The 17431-nt window shown below is 49.8% G+C and overlaps 1 long non-coding RNA gene across 1 annotated transcript in view; it reads left to right on the forward strand.

Moving 5' to 3' along the window:
- The first annotated feature begins 279 nt into the window (after positions 1-279).
- LOC139045765 (uncharacterized) overlaps positions 280-17431 on the forward strand; it is a 45037-nt gene continuing 27885 nt past the window's right edge. Inside the window, exons 1-2 of the long non-coding RNA XR_011504854.1 lie at positions 280-408; positions 2474-2663. This is a non-coding gene — a long non-coding RNA (uncharacterized lncRNA). The remainder of the gene's footprint in view (positions 409-2473; positions 2664-17431) is intronic.

Consider the following 17431-nt stretch of genomic DNA (forward strand, 5'->3'; position numbering starts at 1 on the left):
GTTCTGACTGTGCTAGGCTGTGTTCCGAGCCCCTTGCATTGGATTGTCCCATATAATCCTTACAACCACCCTAAAATAGATACCACTATCATCAGCCCCATTCTACAGATGAAGAAACTGAGGTTGAAAGAGTTGCCGAAGGTCCCCCAGCTGGTGAGTAGTAGCATCAGATTTCATCATCTCTGTGCTATCTTATCTCTCCGGGCAGGCCTGGGTCAAAGGGTGACTCTGTAGAGCATATGTTATTTCTAAAACAAGTTCTGGTTTGAAAGGACCAAGCTGATCTGATTGCCACACAATAGGAACAACATCCCACATTTTATGCGCCAAAGGTCTTCCCTGGGTTATGCCAGCCGTGGCCCCACGCTACAGCACTATGCAGGTGGGCCTCAGCTGACCCTCCAAAAGGTGAGTGATTTGCCCAGGACACCCGCGCACAGCCTGTGGGGGCGGCTGGAATTGCACCCAGGCCCACAGCAAATGCAGGCTTCCCGAGGGGTCAGGTGAGCCTCCGCACTCAGCCTACAGGGGCGTTTGGTCGGTCTGCGTGTTGTCAGTGCCACAGTGCTAGAAGCACAGCTCTCGAATGTGACCGCATGGCTGTGGGGGCAGGTGGGGGAGGAGGTCTGACATGAAATAGGATGTGACTCAGGGTCTTGGGTCTTGGAGTCAGACTGAGGTTTGAGTACTCACTTGGGCAAGTCACTTAACCTCTCTGAACCTCAATTTCTGAAGCGTAAAATGGGCCTTATACCTGCCTCATGGGGCCAAGTCTGTGGTAAGTGAGAAAATACATCTGGAGAGCTGGCCATATGATAATTAGGTCGAACCACGTGGGATTGCTAATGTCTGACCGTTTCGACCTACAAAAATGGCAATTTCTTATTGCTTAATCTACTAGATGCAATTCAAGGCAGTGGTGATTAGGGGTCCCCAACCTTCCTTTTCCCCAGAAGAGCCGCAGGCAGGGGCTGGCAGTGCCCTCAGTGTGTTGGCAGCAAGTAGGCTACGAGAAGACAGGCAACTAAGCCAACTGGCAGTGGGAGGTGGTCAATGTGGGGGTGACCCCTTGCTGCTCAGGACACCAGAAAACTGCTAAGCCCAGGCAAGAGCAGGAAGCAAAGGCCAACGGGACCCAGGGCAGGAGGGCTGGGGTGCCCTGGCCTTGGAAGGAGTGGGTGTGGACCCCCTGGCAGTACCCACTGAGCTGGGAGCAGCCTGCACAATCCCGGGTTTCCTGGTGGCTCCAGCAGCAGGCCCAAGCTGCCAGCTCAGCAGTTTTTCCAACCAGAAGGCCCCCATCTCTTTCTGAAAGTAATGATTTTCTAAAAATGGATTCCTTCCCCTCCCCCAGCTGCAATTAATCTACAGAATACAAAGTGGCCGCTGGAGGAGGACCCTGGTGAGTTCGGACCAGTGCACATGCTTTGATTAATTCAGGGATGATTTACTGGCTGGGGGGTGGGGGTGAGGGGTCTGGCTCACTGTGGGGTCTGTGTGGTGCCCATCGGAGCCACAGAGACAAGGAGAACCGGGAGCCTCTTTCTAGGGTGACGGTATGATGAGGCTTCCTCTGGATTTGAGAGCCCTAGGATCTTAGACCCCAGCTCCAAGGTTGTCCCATGGACATGCGTGCCCCAGGCCAGGTGAAGTTGATAAATAAACCTGGGGCAGCTTCCCGGAGCTGCCATTTCAGTAGGAGCTTTGGGAGAGAAAGAACATGACTGTTTTATCCTAAGACAAGCCCATGTATATTATGTAGTAGAATGCAAACTTAAATGAATTTTTGAGAAAAACAAGACACTTGAAGGATGTGTCCTTGCTCCTGGTGTTGCTTTCAGTGTGGTCCCAGGCACTGTGGCCACCATAGTGGAAAAGTACAAGATGGAATCTATGCCTTGGATTTACAGGCAGGGCACAGAGGCCTTGGAGGTAGAAACAGAATGTGTCTCTTAGGGCTGCATTGAACCCCAAAGAAAATATGGCTAATCCGTAGATAACAATATTATGTTAGTTCTCAACCATGCAGAGAATCCTTTCACACACGTTCTCTTAGTGATTCTGGGTGGGAGCTCTGATTATCCCCATTTTAGAAGAAGGGACTGAGGTTGGAGAAGCTCAGTGACTGAGTCATGTCACCCAGCCTAGAGGTGGCGAAGGCACGCCTGGCAGTTCTCCTTAAGTCTACCCCTGGGGTCTTTTCTTCAAGCATGGCACTCATCTGCTCTGTCCAATGCCTCTTTCAAACTCCTCTTCCTCCACTCAGCCTGCCCAGATCCCAGCAGTAATGAATGGCGTCCTCAGGGAGTAGCCATGTGCTCCCTGAATTTCCCAGCCTCCCTTGCAGTTTCTTTGGGCCATGTGACCAGTCCTGGCCAATGGGCTGTGAGGAGAAGAGTCATGTGCCCCTTCTGGGCTAAAGCATCAAAGAACTGGTGACTCTGGTCCAGCTTGCTCTCTCCTTCTGCCACAGGGACTGGAACACATGTTTGGAGATGATGGAGGCATCAGATGAAAACTTCCTGGATCCCTGAATCACTGCCCCAGAAAGCTGCCCGACCCAGGGCGGACTTTGTGTGAATGTGCAACTTTTATGTGTGACCAGACCGAGATTTGGCAGTTCGCCTGTGCAGATGAATCCATGGCCTGTCCCGCACACTCAGGTCTGTCTTGCTTTCTCCTTCTGTGGAAATTGGTCTTGAATCTCCAGCGTGACTGGCGCTCCTTCAGGTCAGGCACCAGCTCTCATCCTTACTTGACTCTTTCATAGCAGACAAGCCCAGCTCTGGGGTCATAGTAGGCGCCGAGTAAATACCCACTATGACTGACATGAACTGAAGTGCTCCCTCCACTGGGGTCCCTCGAGGGAGTGCTGGAGTGCCCTCCAAGGGCACAGTCTACCTGCACTTTCGTGAAAATCCCCCTAGCCCACAGTTCACCCCCTAGAGTCACTCGCAGCACCTCTCCCTCCAACCACCCACTTCCACGGGGCAAGCTTCAGTTCCAGCCCAGGCCAGCGTCAGCGTAGACCAGCCAAGACCGGTGGCCTCCAGGGCCTCCTCACTCCACCGAGGAGAGGGAAAGTTCCAGAGCAGAGCTCTGGCTCCACAGAACGCGTCAATAGGAATCCTCAAATCTCCTTCCCAGTACGTCACTCCTCTTTGCTGCTTTATTTTCTTTACGGCACTGTTGGGCAGTATATGTATTGTATTATATACTTGTTTAACAGTTTATTCTATATCTGTCTGTTGTTCTGCTCTTGTCTGACTCCCCAGCAGAGGGTGGGCTCTGTGAGAGGTGCAAGGACCTGGCTCTGGTCCCTGCCGTACCCCCAGGATCTAGAACGGTACCTAACACTTAGTAGGCACTCGACAAACATTCCTTGGATGAATTAGTGTTGAGTGACAACTTAACTTTCCAATTGAAATACATGCATTCAAGTTCCAGGCGAATTCAGTTTTCCCCCAAGAAAAGCAGGTTTGTATTTGCTTTATAATATTTGTGAACAGAAAAGAGTGCGTTCTTGTATTTTTCCCCCAAAAGATGAATGTAAAACTATGCCTCTTGGGATGATGGCAGTGCAACAGCCACCTCCACAGTCATGATAGTAACAACTGAAGGCCGAGTACGTGCCAGGCACTCTCCACAAGGCACTTGGTGTTGCTTCTAAGGTGGGTTGTCATCCCATTTTGTAGAGGAGGAAGTGGAGGCCCAGGGAGGGCCTCACAGCTAGAGAGTGGTAGAGCAGGAGGCAGGTCTGCCTGACCCCACAGTCCTTGCTCCGAGCCCTGAGCCCCCTGGGAGGCTGCAGCTGCCTGGTTTCTTTCCTCAAGATTAACATACATCCTCAGGCCCAGTTCACACTGAGGCAACTCGAGACTCCAGGGGTATCTCTCCTGAGAAGTTTGCTCTGTGGCGAGGCTGTCCTGCCCCATCAGGGTCTAGAATCTTTGCCATGCCTGAGCCTCGAGTCATCAGTATCAGATCTCCTAATGACACACTGTAGCCAGGGAAATTACAGTGCCCAGGAGACTTGCCCCAGAGGCCCTGCCCAGGGTAATTCCAGAGCAGGAGAGAATGCTGGGAATAACAAGAAAGACAGGGTCAGGCTGCCAGCCTTAGGTAATGGAATGGTGTGTGGTGGTAACGAGGCGTCGGGGATGGAGAATTTTATTTTATTTATACTTTTTTCCCCCCAATTTAAAAAATACTGAAAAACACAAGTAAAAATATCTTCAATCTCATCATTTAAAATTATACCTTCCAACGCCAGGCCCCAGAGGTGACCACTCTCAAAGGAGGCTTTGATACATTCCCTTTCTGAACTCGGCCTCTGCTTCCATGTATGCACATACACAATTTTCATGAATGGAGTCATGTTATACATGTTGGCTTGAACCTGCTTAGGTCACTTAATGACACATCACAGACGTTTCTGTAGATCATTCGTTTTCATGGTCGTCTAGCATTGGAGCTGAATTTAAAAGATGCTGGTATTCATTTAAAAGATACACCACTTGATACTGAAGGAGAGTGATGGTATGGAGCAACTGGAACTCTCTTGGGAGGAAGGGTCGGGGTATAAATTGATTTAACTATTTTTGGAAAACTGTTTGGCTGCATCTACGAAGCTAAAGAGAATCGTACCTGCCTCAGAAGTGCAGACATACATTCACCAAAAGACATGTCCAAGAGCATTCACAGCAGTAATATTCAAATAGCTCAAAACTGGCAACAAGTCAAACGTCCGTCAAAAGTAGAATGAGTTTTTTCTTTGAGGAAAGTTAGCCCTGAGCTAACATCTGCCACCAATCCTCCTCTTTTTGCCGAGGACGACTGGCCCTGAGCTAACATCCACGCCCATCTTCCTCTACTTTATCTGTGGGATGCCTACCACAGCATGGCTTGCCAAGCAGTGCCATGTCCACTCCTGGGATCTGAACCGGCGAACCCCGGGAAGCAGAATGTGCGCACTTAACTGCTGCGCCACCGGCCCGGCCCCCTAGAATGGGTTTTTTAAAAATGCAGTTTATTTATACAGTGGATGTCATGAAACAATAGAAATGAAAGGACCGCAACCATACACAACAGAGTGACTCTCACAGACATAATGCTGAGCTGAAGAAGCCCGACACAAAAACACACACTGAGTGATTCCATTTGTGTAATGTTCCATTCGTATAAGGCTCAGTGTCAGGCAAAATGAATCTGTGGTGTCAGATGTCAGGAAGGGGGCCTGAGAGGAACTTCTGGGGCTGATGAGGTTCTGTTTCTTAATATACCTGGGATGTTCAGCTTGTGAACTTTATTGAGCTGTACACTTACAGTTTGTGCTCTGTATGTGTGTTATACTTCAGTTAGAGTCTTTTCTAAAGAGGAGATGAATGGCATGCGATCCCTTCCCAAAAAACCAGTCTTGTTTCCCCTGGGTTTGCCCCTTTCTCTCTCTTCCAGGACGTAATAAGCACACACAGCAGGTGCACCGTGCCTTCATTCATATGTGGGGCGGGAGGCAGTGAGAGTTGGATGTTCTGGTTTTGGAATCCTGGGACCTGGTGGTATGCCTGGGTGAGGACTCAGGCTGCACTGTCCCCCAGGCTTGCTCGGGTGGTCAGTGGGCAGCAGGGGGAGAAGAAAGAGCAGGAAGAGAAGGAGGAGAAGGACATCCCTTTTGCTGGTCTCATGACTGTTGAGGGGATAGACAAAGAGCCTGTGGAAGGGCAACTGCACGAGTGGTGGTGTTTCTCAGGTCCTAGGTATATGACAACAGCAATAATGTCTACTGCTATTATTATTACTCACAGTACTGAATATTTCCTGAGCACTTAGCAAGTGCCAGTGCCCGTGCTAAGAGCTTTGTATGCCTCACCCCTTCTCATCCTGTCCGCGCCTCTGCGTGTAGATGTTCCTGTCCCAGGTACTTCCTGGAGGTTCACATACGTGCTCACATACATGGAGCCCCCTACCTACGATATCCCACAAGCTCCTGCTTAATTTTGATCGTCCAGTTGTTCATTTGAGGACCTAGTATGTGTCAGACACTGCGGTAGAAAACTCGGCATGACACAGCCTCTGCGGTGTCTGAGCAGGCTGGTAATTGGGTGCTTCTCCACACCCATATTCTTTGTTTCATTTCTTATTTTGGGGGTGCCAAAATAGGTAATGCATTTGTTTTGCTGTTTATTTTTATCTCTTTAACAAGCTATGTTCACTATTTAAAAATTAGAGACTAAATTAACCAAGAAGGAGGAAAAAGAAATTTAGAAAAATTACCTCTAGTCCCACCAATTACAGAGAACCTGTTAATATCTGAGTACTGCCTTTTTAGACTTTTTAAAAATGCATTCTTTGGGGCCGGCCCGGTGGCACGGCGGTTAAGTTTGCACGATATGCTTTGGTGGCCCGGGGTTCGCCGGGTCAGATCCCGGGTTCGGATCCTGAGTACAGACAAGGCACCGCTTGGCAAGCCATGCTGTGGTAGGTGTCCCATATATAAAGTAGAGGAAGATGGACATGGATGTTAGCTCAGGGCCAGTCTTTCTCAGCAAAAAGAGGAGGATTGGCAGTAGTTAGTTCAGGGCTAATCTTCCTCAAAAAAAAAAAAAGCATTCTTATGTGCCTACCATATGCCTACCAGGTGCTAGAAGAAAATTCATTAAATTGTCATAAAATGACACTATTATCTTGTTTTGTAAACTGCACCTCCCTCCCCACCACCCCGCAATGATACAATGAGAACATGTTCCAGATCCATGAATGCACAGCTACTCCTGATGTGTTCTTTCATTATTGCAGGGAGGCATGAATTTTTTTCCAAGGCTTTGAGGGACATTTGTATTTCTTTTGTCAATTTTTTGTTTATATCTTTTGCTTATATTTTCTCTCAGTTTGTTAGTTTTTGTGGCCAGTTATTTTTTAATTAAGTTTTTTCAAAGTAATTCATACACAAAATTTAAAAGGCTCACAGTCCTTTTTGCCCTCCCCTGAGTTTTCCAGAAATAACCATTTCAACTCTTTCAGCTGTTTCTTTAGGTATTTATCACCATATTTCTTTTGTTTTTCAGTGTTTTAAAATATTTTATGTTTTTAAATGTTGTAGAAATAATATATCCAGCCCCAAATATTCAAAAGGTACAGAAGTGTGTTGAAAAAAATACTGAAGCCCTGGTCAATATCTTCACTGCTACTTTTCAGGGATAATTTACATTAGAAACGTGATTATGTCACCATATTTCTAAGAAATATTCTTATTCTGATGTTTCTTGATACATCAATTTCGGATGTTATCTATTAATTTTCTAGTAACTTTCTAGCTGGGGATGAGCTGTCTTGAATCTTCACACTACTTCCCTTCTCATCAATCGTTAACACTTACATTGTTAGGACTACACCAATATTGTTCACTGGTGAGCCAGTCTAGATTCATCTTCTCACACAACTCTTTGATACTCCTGGAGTTAAGACTTGCCTAGGTTCTTTTCATTTGCTTAGAGTTCATTGTATCTTTTGCCATCGCTTTCCACACTCTTCAAGCACTTCTCAAGAATTTTCCTCAAGGTCAAACCTATCAGACAATTTGTCAGTTCAGTGTTTTTCTGTCCTGAAGTCTCTGCTCTGCTCTAGTCTGAGACGGGTTGCCTCGTGGACCTGATGCCCGGGAGTCACCCCAAAGCATCCTTTTACTTCTCTGTTGGCTTGGGTCTTTCGTTCCCTGGGTCCTATGAGTTTACCTTCCTTGGTTTCGTTCCTCATTTTGGTGCCAATCATGTTTAAATACTCTTTGTACAATGTCTTCCTTCCTTCTTTCCTTCCCTCCTTCCTCTCCCCCCCCCCCATCCCTTCCCCTCCTCCGTCTCTTTCCCCTCCTCCTCCTTCCAGGCATGCCTGACGACTGTGTGGCAGAGGAAAGGGAAGGGCCCACTGGCAGCCTCAGCCTCTGCTCTGTCATCTTGAACAATTCCACTCTGGCCTCAACTTGCAGAATACACTTAGCACAACTGAAGCCCAGCGGGTAACCAGACGCCCCCTGATCAGAAGGTTGTTAGGGGCTGTCTCTTGTTCCCAGAGCTTGCCCCTCAGGGACTCACTCTCCGCCCCACACAGCTTACCCTTCATGCTTCAAACCTCACAGAGACCCCTCTGCAGAGGCATGCTCCCTCCTGTTGCTTTCTCAGTGGCTTTTGGTGCCCATCGTGTAAAGGGGCCCTGAACACAGAATCCAGCACCTCACATCCACCTGCCTGAAAGCCCAGGCACCTTCTTCCCTTTCCCTCTGCTCTTCCCCATGGGGCTTCTCTCGCCCTGGACGGGAGGTTTCTGGGTGTCCAGTCATTATAGTTCCCCTGCCACTGCCTCAGGGTAGGCTTTCCTGGCCTCTGGCCTGAGCAACTCAGAGGCCTCCTGGCCATTCTCTCTGCACCATGCTTGTCCCCTGCTGATCCATGCTCCTGGTTATGGCAAAGGCTTTTTGTAAAACCCAGCTCTGAGTTGTTTTGTTTGTAAAAGCCACGCACGTTCACATCTCCACCCCTTAGCATAGGCCCTTTGGCCTGGAATGCATCCCCCCCGCCAACTCCAGCTGACTAAAGCCACCTCTTCTTTCGAGGTCCGGCTCAAATATCTCCTCCTCCAAGAAGCCTTCCAGTCTCTCCAGCTGGCATGAATCATATTCTGCAGTTCTTTAAATGACACTTTCTTATAACCCCCATCCTTGTCTGCCATGGGAAAGCAGAAAAAGGAGTCACAGAACCCAGGCCAGATCCTGTCACCAACTAGCTGAGCCACAGGGCACTTTCCCTCAGCTCATGCATCTACACACTCCCCATGGAGAAGAACCTGACTTTGTTCTCTTGTGCCCCATGCTGAGAATTTTACTTACGTAATACAGTTACATGCTGAACCTCAAACCCTTCAGCAACATCCTCCTGTGCGCGTGTTCCGTTCTGATAGTCTGGGCGGGGAATGGGACAAACCAGGACTTGGAGGTGGGGGAATGCCATCAAGAGGACATTTCTTATTGTTCATCTGCCTCTGTGTCGTCTGGGCTCTCTATCTGGCTTGGGGAATTCTCTTCATTTGAGTTAAGTTAAGAGGCTACAGAGCAAGATGCCTGCTTTCCCAGCTTCCCTAGCAGCCAGGTATGGGCATGCAACCTGGGATTGGCCAATCGGATGCCTCTGCTCTGGCCTGGGAGTCAGGATCTGGGAACAGAGAAGCAGGGATGCAGGAGAATCATTCCAGATGTGGGCAGTGGCCACATCCTATTTCTGGGGAACAGCAGGGTCCTTGGGGCCAATAGCGTGGTGCAGCGTTGTCCAATGCTGAGGTCAGTAGAGAGAGAAGAGTCATCTAGTTCTCTGGTGAGGCCGGTGGATTCTCAAGGGGCCAGCTCTGTGGTGTGGTTTTAGCGGGCACCCCCGCTCCGGAGAAGTTCTCCGGCCCGCCGTTGACCCTGTGCCTCCCCAGGATCCTGTCAGGACTTTTCTTTTCTGCTCAGCCAGGAATCATTTTCTGTAGTTTGCAGCTACAAAGACTGACCATGGATAGAGGCCAGGAGGGGCCTAGGGCATGTTGGCTGCAGAACCATCCCACAGGGATGGGAGGGCTGGGAACTCTGCCCCTCCTGATGGAGAGGATGGCCACGGTATCCTTCCCACCCGGATGGTCACTCGGGTCCTAGGCAGGCAGAGGCCGCTCAGCAGGGGCAGAGTTGTAAAGTTACAGAAGGCCTGGCAAGTGCTCCAGGAGGACCCAGCCTCAAAATGGGAGTGTCCCAGGCAGTTTCCCTCCATCATGAGAGCCATGTAGCTTGAAAGCCAGGGCCACCATTTGGAGCAGCAGGGGCTAGGGCCCCACGGTCGGGAGGATGGGTTCTTACCTTGCTGCAGTTCACTCGCTGTGCAGCTTGAGCAAGTCACTCCCTTTTCTGGGCCTCAGTGTCCCCCCGGAGCCCTGGGGTGTGGGCAGATAAACTAGGGGGCTGAGCGCCCAGAGCCTCTGGGGTCTCCTCTCCCCACCTGCCCCTGCCCCATCCCCTGAACTCCCTGACGGCAGGTCCTTGCTCTGCACACAGTAGGTGCTTAGAATACATGGGTTTACAGCACCAAGGAATGCCTGGCTCTGTTAGGGGGTATGGCCGAGTGGCTGAGGTCATGGGCCATGCTTGAGGATCGTTTCCTGGGAACTCAAGATCTATCTCTCCTTGGTCTCTACGGGAGAGGAGGGGAGACGAGAGGGAGAAAGAGGGGACGGCAGGCCCAGCAGTGGCCCCGAGGCAGCCACAGCAGGCACTTTCTGGGAAGCCTCCCCCAGAACCCAGCCCCTCGCAGGCCGAGGAGGCCCCGTCTCCAGCCCGTTTCCCTTGAACTGGAGCCAGGCAGTCCTCACGCATTACTCACTGGCGGGGCGGCCCTGGCCCAGGGCCAAGGCAAACAGGCCTCCAGCCTGCCTGGGGGCTGGTCTGCCCCGGCTTGGGAGGGAGGAGGCGCCCACGCCTGGCCCCTGCTGTGGCCAGCCTGACTGCGTCCCCCTGCCAGCCCAGCCCCGGCCTGGCTGAGGGGTCAGGCTTTGGCCCAGCCTCCAGCAGGGTCAGGCCTGGCAGTCTCTGTGGAGCTGGTGCTGCTGGAGGCCTTCCTCCTACCAGTGCTGGGTCCTCCCTCTCCACCCAGGGGGAAGCCATGACGCCTACCCATATGGTCAACGCAGTGGCTTCACCTAACGCCTGCCACTGACCAGCCCCTGGCACAGCAGAGGAGGAGGGAGCCAATGCCCCTGCCCCCCCATCACCCACCCTGAGCTCCAGGTCTGCATCTCAGGACAGGAACATCTATAGGGAATGACTAGTGATGATATGGATGTCCATCAAATCTTGTGCATTAGAAGGAGTGCAGGAAAGGGGCAGATCACATGGGCTTGGAGGACTTCCTGGAGGAAGTAGGGCCTGGCAAGGCCTTGAAGGATGGAATAAGTTTGGATAGCCTTGATGGAGAAAGAAAGAAGGGGCTGTGCAGTGGCTGTGGATCTCAGGATGTGATGGGGCTCCAGATTGGGGCAGGAGTAGAGGGTGGGGATAGGAGGGGAAGGTGACTAGGTGAGGAGGAAGAGGCCAGGTACTGTTGGTCTTGAGAGGGCCCAGTCGGTCTTTGTCCAGAACCCACCTCTCTACCCATCCATCCATCCATCCATCCATCCATCTACCCATCCACACATTCATCCATCTATCCCTCTATCCCTGCAAACTACAAATATCTATTGAGCACCCATTATGAGCCAAGACCTGTACTAGATATTTTCACTGACTCTTATACATACAGGCCTGGCTTATAGTAAGTAGGCTCAATAAATATTTGTTTAAATAAATGGGAGAAGTGGGGGATCAGAAGAGACCTATCTCTGCCCCCAAGGAGCTTATCATCTTATGGAAAAAAAGGTATAAAATTACAAATTGTGACAAATGCTATAAAGGAAAAAAACAGAGTGCCAGAAGAAACAAGGTGGGGGTAAAGAGTATGGGCTCTTAGACTCCTGGGCAAGTAAATTAACGTCTCCATGCCTCAGTTTCTGCATCTATAAAATGGGAATAATGATAGTGCCTACATTATAGAGTTGCCCATTAATTTTTTTTTCAGTTATCAAAATCAGAAAGTTTTAATATTGGCACAATTTTCTAATCCATGGTCTATAATTAGTTTCAATTCTCTCAATAGTGTCTTTTTCTTAATTGAGATATAGTTCATATACCATATAATTCATCCATTTAAAGAGCACAATTTGATGGTTCTTAGTGTCTTCACAGAATTGTGTAACCATCGCCAGTGTTAATTTTAGAACATTTTCATCACCCCGTACGCTTTAGCTATCACCCACTTACTTCCCCCAACTCCCGCCCCCCACCAGCCCTGAGGAACCATTAATCTGCTTTCTGTCTCTATACACTTCCTCGTTCTAGATAGATAGAAATGGAATCATAGAATACCATCTTTTGTCACTGGCTTCTTTCACTTAGCATAACGTGTTCAGGACTCATCCATGTTGTAGGATGTGTCAACCTTTCATTTTTTTTTACTTTTAAAAATGTTAATAGACTGTTTTTTTAGAGCAGTTTTAGGTTTACAGAAAAATTGAATGGAAAGTACAGAGTTCCCACATACCCCTTCCCCTCAACCACAGCCTCCCCTGCCATCCCACACATCTCATGCCTGAGTGGTACAGGACGCCTCCAAGAGTGTTACAATCAATGAACCAACATTGACACGTAATCGACCAAAGTCCATAGATTACATTAAGGTTCACTAATTTTGGCTGAAAACTATTCCACTGTGTGAATATACCACATTTTGTTTATTCATTCACCCATTGGTGGGTATTTGGGTCGTTTCCACCTTTTTTGCCTATTATGAATAATGCTGCTGTGAACATTCATGTACAAGTTTCTCTATGACCATATGTTTTCATTTCTCTTGGATATATACCTAGGAGTGGAATTGTTGGGTCATATGGTAACTCTATGTTTAATATTTTGAAGAGTTGCCAGACTATTTTCCAAAGGGACAGCACCATTTTACATTTCTACCAGCAATGTATGAGGGGTCTAATTTCTCTACGTTCTCACCAACAATTGCTATTATCTAATTTTTTGAGTCTGGACATCCCAGTGGGTATGAAGTGGTATCTCATTGTAGTTTTCATCTGAATTTCTCTGATGACTAATGATGTTGAGCAACTTTTCATGTGCTTATTGACCATTCACATATCTTCCTTGGAGAAATGTCTATTTCATCTCCTTTGCCAATTTTTAAATTGGGTTATATTTATCTTTTTTCTTTCTTTTTTTTTTGCTGAGGAAGATTAGCCCTGAGCTAACTGCTGCCAATCTTCCTCTTTTTGCTGAGGAAGACTGGCCCTGAGCTAATATCCATGCCCATCTTCCTCCACTTTATATGTGGGACGCCTACCACAGCATGGCTTGCCAAGAGGTGCCACGTCCACACCCAGGATCTGAACCGGCGAACCCCAGGCTGCCAAAGCGGAACGTGTGAACTTAACCGCTGCGCCACCAGGCTGGCCCCTGTTTTTTCTTTTGTTGCTCATGCTTTTGGTGTCGTATCTAAGAATCCTTTGCCTAATCCAAGGTCATGAATGTTTACCTCATTGTTTCTTCTAAGAGTTTTATAGTTTTAACTCTTACATTTAGGTCTTTGATCCATTTTGAGTTAATTTTTATGTATAGTGTGAGGTCAGGGTCCAACTTCATTCTTTTGTGTGTGGAAATCCAGTTGTTTCTTCTGTTGAAAAAACTCTTCTTTCCTCATTACTTGGTCTTGGCACCCTTGCTGAAAATCAGTTGACTATAGATGTATGAGTTTATTTCTGGACTCTTCGTTCTGTTGCATTGATCTATATGTTTCTCCTTGTGCCAGTACCACACTGTCTTAATAACAGTTGTTTTGTAGTAAGGTTTGAAGTTGAGAAGTCTGCATCCTCCTACTTTGTTCTTTTTCAAGGTTATTTTAGCTATTCTGAGTCCCTTGCAATTCCATCTGAATTTTAGAATCAGCTTGCCAATTCCTACAAAGAAGTCAGCTGGGAGTCTGACAGGGACTGCACTGAATCTGTAGACCAGCTTGCAGAGTATTTCCATCTCAACCTTGTTAAGTTTCCTGATCCATGAACATGGGATGTTTTCACTGCTCTAGACCTTTAATTTCTTTCAAGGTGTTGTAGTTTTCAGAGTATAAGTGTTTCACTTCTTCGGTGGAATTTATTTCTAAGTATTTCACTGTTTTTGATGCTATGGCAAATGGAATTGTTTTCTTAATTTCATTTTTGGATTGCCCACTGATTTTCAAACAAACGCTTATTGTGTTCAGCACCATGAGAGGTGCTGGGGATACAGCAATGAGCATGTTATGAGGATGAATGAGATCATATATTAAAGTACAATAATGTATTTTTTATTTTTGCTTTTCCTGGCTCTCCTCTTTTCTTTAAATATGTCCTAAGAGGGCCTCCTGCAGAGGCGAGAGGGAGCTATTTAACCTTAGGAAGAGAAGATTTGCGAGTCGGTGGTGTATCTCAAAGCAGCTGGAGGACATGACTGTTTACAAGGGAAGCAGACCTACCCGCTCTGGGTGGCTGTGAGGCCGGAGCAAGACTCCAGGGAGGCTGAGGGAGCTGCCCTTGGGACATGGGCATCCTTGGGAGGTCTGGGAGAGGCCAGGCTGAGCGGCCCAGGGGAGGCCTGAGCTCCTATCAGGGATTTCTGCAGGGAGCAGCCTAGCTCCCAGCCCTGTGCTGGGCTTCCTCCTCCCTGAGTTTTCACCTTTCATCTTGTGGCTTCCCCTCATTTTCACATCCCCTTGAGGATCTCTTTGTTTTTGGCCCCTGTCTCTTCTTACCGTCTTTCTCTCCCTCCTTGACCATGGCTCTCTAGCAGGCACGGGATGGGCAGCGGGGACCTCTTGGGGACCCTTGGATTGTGCAAGGGCCTGCCCATCAATTTGGGTGGGGAGCAGGAGGGGGTGCCTCCCTCCTTACTACCTCCTTCCAAAAGCAATGGGCCAGCAAGTGGGGAGATTTCTCACTGCCCCAGCTGCTTTTTCCTGTTTCTGATTCCAGCCTGGGCCCCTCACCCTGGCCAACTGCCTCACAAGTGGGAGAGCGGCTGGAGGCCTGGCCAGGCAGGAACCTGTGTCCTGAGACAGCCAGTGCCAGTCCTGGCATCTTCCTCCCTCTGCACAGGGCCTCTTCCTCCTGTCTGGAAGGCCCCAGCAGCTTCCTCATTTCAACTGCCGCTTCCCCTTCGGTCCAGGCCCCGTGGCGCCTGACGGCAGCCTGACAGCCCCCAGCCTCACATCTGTCCACCAGTCATCCCCGTCTTCGTCTGTACCAGAACCTCCATACCCACTCCCTCACGTCATGGGCCAAACCACAGAGGGCTGAGTAAGGCCCAGCTGTGGCTTCAAGCCCTGGGCCTGGTGGGGTGGGGATGCCGGAGGAGGTGTGGCCCTGCCCCTGGCACCTTTCTGCCCTCCATACACGTCCCTGCACATAAGATGGCCAGGTGTCATGCCTGGGGCTGTGACCCAGTGCAGAGAAGGGAGGTCAGTGAGAAGGCAGGGCTGGGGCAGACTTGGTGCGGGACGCCCCAGGTTCTCGGGGTGGTGGAATGTGGCAAAGCACTCTGGGACCCTCAGCTGGGTCCTGATGGGACCATTCCTCCTTCTGACTGAGAGGTGACTTCAGTACTGTGGGAAGGCAGGGGAATCCCCCCACAGGGCTAAAGTGAGATGCCACAAGGTGAGGCCAAAAACGTGGACTGTGGCCCCGGACTGTTTGGGTTAAAACCACCTCCTGACTAGCTGTTGACCTTGGGAAAGTTGCTTAACTTCTCTGGGCTGCAGTTTTCCCAGTGGTAAAATAAGATGATGATCATAGACAATATCTTAGATTCTAAGGCTTACAGCAAGGTTTCTCAGCCTTGTCACTATGATATTGGGGACCAGATGATTCTTTGTTGTGAGAGGCTGTCCTGTGTGCACTGTAATCCTTCTACTCATGAGATCCCAGTAGCATCCCCTGCCCCTAGTTGTGACAAGAAAAAATGACTCCAGACATTGCCAAATGTCTCCTGCGGGCAAAATCGACCCCAATTGAGAACTCCTGCCTTAGAGGCTTATATAGGACTTAAATGAGTTAATGTATGCAATGTGCTTAGAACAGTGCCTGGCCCAGAGGAAGCACTCAATAATTCTTATCCATTGTTATTATCACAAGCAGGCGACAGAGTCAAAAACAAAATACAAAACAAAAAACCGAAGTCAAAGACAGAGATCATGCCGAATACTCTTAGGGACTGGACAGTAGGGTCTGGGATGAAGAAGGGAAGAGATTGTGTATTTAAAAAAACTCCATCCTTGGAGTGACCAACTCTTGCATTATTGGGTCTGTTAACCAGAATGTGGATCTGGGGGCCCCCCATAGGTGTGCTGGGGCCCTGATGACACGGGGAGAGGGAGACTCAGCCCCATCTGGTTTCTGGGGCCTAACTTCACTCCGAGAAAAGCTCATCCAGTTTAAATTTATCCTCAAGGGTTCAGACAATAGAGTGATCAGCTGAGGCCAGGGCCCACTGGCCAGGCATTTCTTCACTCAGCCACTCATTCATTTGTTCATTTGGGAAATGCTCACCAGGTGTCCCTACATGCCGGACACTGTGCTGGGTACATCAGAAGGAGGCAGGAGTTTGAGCAGTGGTTTGAAAGTTGGCCAACCTTCAGACAGGAGAGGAGGAGGAAGAATGGCACTGACCATGGACGGGATGGGGCAGAGTCGGGGGGCATAGCTGATTAGGCAGAGGCCCTAAGAAGATAAATTCCTGGAAAGTGTGGTGTGGCTAGAGGGGTGGATTGGGATCAGTTTGTGAGGAGCCTTGGGTACCAGGTTAGAGACACAGTACCTCTTTACTCTGGAGTCCTCGAGGAGTTTTGAGCAGAGGTCTGGGGAATCCCAGGTCTGCTCCTGGGAGAGGTCCTTCAGCCAGGGCTCGTGTTCCTGTTCCTGCCCCCGGTCTCAGGGTAGGGCCTAGAACAGAGGCTCCACGGGGCTGCCCAGGCTGGGCCCTGGCCTGACTCGTGCCTTGCCTCTGAGTGATGCTCCACCTCAGTCTCTCCAGTTGAGAAACTGGACTGTCCACCTGCCTCCTAGGGCCTTCTCTCCGCTTGGGCATAATTGAATGCTGCCTCCAATTGCTTTGAACTCTGTGGCAGTTGGACAGCTCGGCAGGAGGGACAGCATGGAGGCCTCTGTGCTAGTGGAGCACCAGTCTACCTTCAGGTGCGCACAGTAACTAGGAGCCCCAAAGAAGAGCCAGGGGCCCCATGGGGACAGGGCAGGGCAGGGCAGGGCAGCAAGAAGCTGAGCCTGTGTAAGCACTTCCTCCTCGCCTCCATCTTGGCCCCTCACCTCCACTGGGGCTCTGCTCTTGCCTAGGGCACCAGGCCGCAGCCACCTGGGCGGGGCCACACCCACAGGGCTGTTAGAACCACCTGGGCGGGCTTGGCCATGGGGAAGGAGCTCACCAAGTCACTGTCCTATGAGTGGCCAGGTTCAGGCAGCACAAACATGGCCGGTCTGTAATGAAGCACAAGTGCAGAGCCAGGCACAGAGAGGTTGGCCCACCTACCCGAGGTTGTCCAGGTCTCAGGCCCCCGGTCTACAGAGTCACACTGTTGTCCCCACGGGCACAGCATCCCTTTGGCTCCAAAGAGAATTTGGAAAATTTGACTCGGGCTTCTGAATCCTGCCTGCCCCTTGGCCGGGGGCCCAAGCTGCCATGGAGAGGGCAGAGGGTCCGGTGGAGGCCCGTCCGAGGCCCACACAGGGGGCCAGGACTCCAGTCCAGCCCAAAGGAATGTCGGAGGCTCTATCACCC

This window comes from Equus asinus, chromosome 7 (genome assembly GCF_041296235.1).
Source record: "Equus asinus isolate D_3611 breed Donkey chromosome 7, EquAss-T2T_v2, whole genome shotgun sequence".
Lineage (NCBI taxonomy): Eukaryota > Metazoa > Chordata > Mammalia > Perissodactyla > Equidae > Equus > Equus asinus.